At 37.3% G+C, this 4,895-nt stretch overlaps 1 long non-coding RNA gene across 1 annotated transcript; it reads left to right on the plus strand.

Moving 5' to 3' along the window:
- Nucleotides 1-80: 80 nt before the first annotated feature.
- On the plus strand, nucleotides 81-1,786 carry LOC107570933 (uncharacterized). The gene is made up of 3 exons (XR_001607110.1): nucleotides 81-127; nucleotides 434-551; nucleotides 1,618-1,786. It is a non-coding gene; the product is annotated as an uncharacterized lncRNA (long non-coding RNA).
- Nucleotides 1,787-4,895: the final 3,109 nt, after the last annotated feature.

Below are 4,895 nucleotides of genomic sequence, written 5' to 3' on the forward strand. Positions count from 1 at the left end.
GAAGAGTGTGTTTTGGTTGTGAAATGAAAACCTGTTTTTTTCCTACCTCTACACTGGTTTTGGTCAAAAACAGCCGGAGCTTCAAAGAGACTGTGAGTAATCGTTATATAATAACCACAAAAATAAGGTAAGACAATGTAAGGAATTTCTTTTGCAAGATATTAAAATACAGAATTTTATTTAATATATAGTGTTCAAAAGTTTGGAGTTAGTTTGATTTAAAGAAATTGCAAGGATACATTAAGAATGTAGCCTTTAAAGAGACTTCTTTCAAAAACACGACAAATATCTTACCTTTGTCTTCCATAAAATAGTAAGGAGGTCAGTGGTGCCCCAAAAGTGTTTGGTTACAAACATTCTTCAAAATATCTTTCATTTTTGGATGAACTATTCCTTTAATGTCAGTAAAAATCTAAATTAATTTTGGCTTCAGAGCAACCATGGCGTTCAGACTCCAGGTCAATCTTGCAAACATGAGTGACGCAATGCAATGGGAGGCTCTGTAGTGCTCACTTCTGGCTTTATCTACGAATTTGGACATCGCTACCTATGTGGTTAATACTAGAGTTTATTGTCTACTGAGTTATGTATTTTACAGGGGCCAAATTCACAAACAATCATTTTCTTTCCAGTAGGAGTCATCCTAAGAGATGCTGGCAGACATAGCAGGCAGATAGTGTCTTATTTAACAACAGTGTATGTCATAGCTATATACTTCCAATTTAAAAGGGCACGCTCATAAAATATGACATCATCCTTAGTACTATCTACACCCCTTATTCTTACATGAAGTAAAACTTTTGTTTTATGAATAGGTTTCAAGTTGAAACTCCTTTCTAGGAACTCCTGAGAAATAATTCTTTGCGAAGTGATGGTTTCTGAGGGATTTTTAAAAGTCCTCAGAAGGACTTCTTAAACCCCGTTCACACCGCCAGCGACTGCTTCACTGCATGTCGCCAGTGGCTGGTGGTTGGATCGCTAGTGGGCATTTCTACTACTACTACTACTACTACTTGTCAGAACAACGAGTACCACCACATGAACACAGAGACATCTCATATATTATAGGGAAGCCGCTGACCGCTAAAATTAGCTTCTCCTTCATGTTTACCTCGACACTGACAGACATTAAAGAGTGGTGGATGATGTGGGCTCCACTGACTTCCCACCTATTGGATGCCACTCGAGAAAATCGCTTGTCGTTTGCACAAAGTTAAACTTTTCTCTCGTGACTCCTATCGCTAGACACTCCTACGTTCTGTTGCCAACGGTCACTGTCGCTCATGTTGCCAGCTTTCTTTTGAAATGAATGGGATCCTGTCGCTTTGTCGGTGCATGTCGCTGGCGGTGTGAATGGGGGATTTAAACTCTCCTGGGTTTAAGGGCTACTTTTAGCGTCAAAATGCTTCATGAATTAGTTAGATTGAAACACCCCTTGTTTTTAAGGGCAACTTTTAGCATTAAGATTTTTTGTCAAGTGTGCAAGTAAACTAAATGAAATGTCTTGGTAAGCTGAAAATTATTAATTACAGTGACAAATTACAGTTTAGTTGTGGAGAATTTTGTTTTATTTTTCATCTGAGTAGTGCAATCTTTATACTTTGTGTTTCCCTATAGGTATTTGAGGAAAGGCACGGAGGATACTGGCACTGCATTGCAGGGCTTTCTTTTAGTTGGCGCCTAGGACAAGCAGACGCTCGTTATGTACACTTCACTCTTAACAATACGAATATTCTGCTCTTCAAGACTGGCAGAGAGACAGCAACTGTTCAACATATTGCAGTTATGCATTGTGAGAAGCAATTTCAACTTTTACAAAAAAAATTGTATTTAGTCAGTGTAATACAAGCTGAGATTACTCAAACAGCCAAGTAGATACCTATAAATGTAAAGCAGCTATTAGCTGTGGGAATATTAGCTTTTTAAGATTTTTAAAATCCTTCTATGAGCCTACTTTTAAAGTGGTTTTAAAATTAAGGATTAAAATATAATTGTTTATGGCATCACATGGTTTTAGTTTCAGTTCAAACTGTGTCAATGCTGCATATCATAAGATGCCTATTTTACAGATGTAGACAAAATAGAACATGTTTTACTGTGGGGTTAGAATTGCCTCTTTATTCCAAATAAATAAATTATGATCCACAAATAAATGTAAAGAGATTCACAAACATTAAACATGTTCACAAATAAATGGAATGAGATCTGTTAATGACTCCACATGTTCTTGCCTACATCTACATTACATTAGTTTTGGTCAAACACAGGATTGATTCAGACACCGTGAGTGAATCGTCATATAATCAACACCTAAATAAGGAAGTGTAAGGAATATTTTGTGATATATAATAATAATAATATGTAATGTAATATATATATATATATATATATATATATATTCTATATGTAGCATCTATATTATATATCTTCTTTTGTGTTTCAGAGAAGAAAGAAAGTCAGATTTGGAATGACATGAGAGGGTTAGCAAATGCAAAATGCATAAATGAAAATGAGTAAATGATGACAGAATTTAAATTTTTGGCTCAACAATCTCTTTAGCACTTAGTAGGAGCAACAATGATGTTTTAACAAAAACCACTAAATACCACACCACTCAAAACCCACAGTAAACATACTCACACACACACACACACACACACACACACACATACACACAAAAACCACACACTGACACACTTGTGTTTTGCGCCAAAGCTAACTAAACGCCCAGCATTAGCGAGCTGATCTCAAGCGTGACATCGCGCAGGAAAGACCAAACCCCAAAACACTGAGTCACTAAATCCACTTTAATGAGGAGGAGAGGATGACAGGAACAAGCACTGGAGAAAAATAATTTCTTAAGGATCAGATACCATCTAAGACAAGCTCACACACACACACACACACACACACAGCCCCGCTTTCAGAGACCTTTAATCAGTGAAGATTACCAATGAAAACAGGGCAGGACACCAAAGCAGCCAAAACCCCATGAGAATGCTCGTCTTTCTATATGTAGCATCCAACAGTTTGGAGCCAGTATGAAAGTTAAGTGTATAAATTAGCTTACTCAAATATTTCAAGTGAAGAGCAATTAAAATGTATGTGTACAAAATAGAAATCTGCTTGTTCTCAACTTTTAATTTTCTTAACTTGACAATTGTGAGGTAATCGTTACTAGGGCTACAGTCACACTCATAAGAAGTACCGTATTGACCCGAATATAAGATGATTTTTTTATGTCTTATATTCAGGGTCTAGACTTTGACATGTCAATAATAGACCCACAACAATAGGTGGCGCCAAATACGCATAAAATGAGTGTGCCATGAAATACGTAATGTAATGCGTGTTGTAAAGATCGCGAGTAAAAACAAAAGAAAAAGAAAACCTTACAGCTGCATGAGTCGTGACTGTCACGTTAGCCTGATGGGACCAAACTCCCTTTGTGATTTTAAAACGTAAGACAGTACCCAGATTTGAAGACTACAGTAAGATTTAACTTCTACTGTTAATAAGATTTTGGTAGGCTACTATTAGATGGATAGCCTAAATGTCCTAATTCAGATGGGCTACTTTTTTTCAATGGTATATCAAAAAGTGTATATTTTTTAAATGTGATTGTTGGTACATTTTACCAGTTTTTACCATACTTTCAAAACAAAAATTAAAATAGGAAAAATATGCAGTATGAAAATAATTGAAGACAACATGCGTTTTACTGAGAAAAAACAAGATTTGGTTTTTAAAAACCTTTTCCAAAAGGTACATCTGGAAAAAGGGGGGTCGTCTTATAATCAGGGTCGTCTTATATTCGGGCCAATACGGTAGTTACTGAATAGGTTGTTAACATGCAGCTAGGAAACTAGACTATGAATGGACAATTGCACAAATTTACCATTTGGCTGTGAAAAGCATTTCCATGAGAGTGCTTCATCTTGTGAAAACACATCTTAAATACAACTTAGCTTCCCGGAAGACTGTAAAGCTTGTTATTGGAGGTGTTAATATTTTGGATATGAGGTGTAACAATTCTTACATAAGAAAGTGTATTACCAAAACCCAGCAAGCAATTTTGCATTTAAAAGATGTCTAATAGCTGTCTAAAGATGTCTATAGTCTAGACATCTAGGCTAAAACCAGGCTAAATCTGGGCTGTCAGTGAAGGTTAGGGTTAGGGTTAGATTAGGTAATCACAAGAATTATGGCAAGCCGTTTTGACTTTTATTCCTTCACAGGATATGAATTCTTGATATCAACAATTAATTTTTCACTAGTTAAAATGTTAATTCTTGATATCAACAATGACATAATCACTCGCAGAAATCAAATTCTTGATATCAGGAATTAAATTTCAACTAGTAAAAACATCTCAGGTTACTTATGTACTGCGTGCTCTAGGGGTCGCTATGGGGAACGCCTCATCGTGACCCGTGTCTGAAGCATACATTTAAAAAAACACAAACTCGTTGGCCAGCGACAGCCATGACGTCACTACCAGTGCGACTATAGTATAAATAGGCACCAAGAGCACAAATCATTCACTTCTTCGTCTGAAGCTTGCGTGACAAGAAACCTAGAGGACGCAGTGTCTCGTTCCCTACTCAGGGAACCATGGTTACATAAGTAACCTGAGACGTTCCCTTTCAACGGTATACCCACGCCACCATGCTGAGGGGAGTGCATGCCAGAACCATGGCGAGCACTAAGTACCAACTCTACCATATTGCTATGGGAGTTTCCCCTGGGACGTTAGATGGCTGCCAGTGACGTTATTCCCTACGGCCAAAGGCCTAGGCTACATACTCCAAAACAGTTACCTGTTAGGGCCAGACTTCTGGGCCCAGGGTAGAGCTCAAGGCTTGGAATCAGGAATAGATTCCTTTAAGGGAATA

The sequence above is a fragment of the Sinocyclocheilus grahami genome, unplaced genomic scaffold (genome assembly GCF_001515645.1).
Source record: "Sinocyclocheilus grahami isolate Dianchi unplaced genomic scaffold, SAMN03320097.WGS_v1.1 scaffold1523.1, whole genome shotgun sequence".
Lineage (NCBI taxonomy): Eukaryota > Metazoa > Chordata > Actinopteri > Cypriniformes > Cyprinidae > Sinocyclocheilus > Sinocyclocheilus grahami.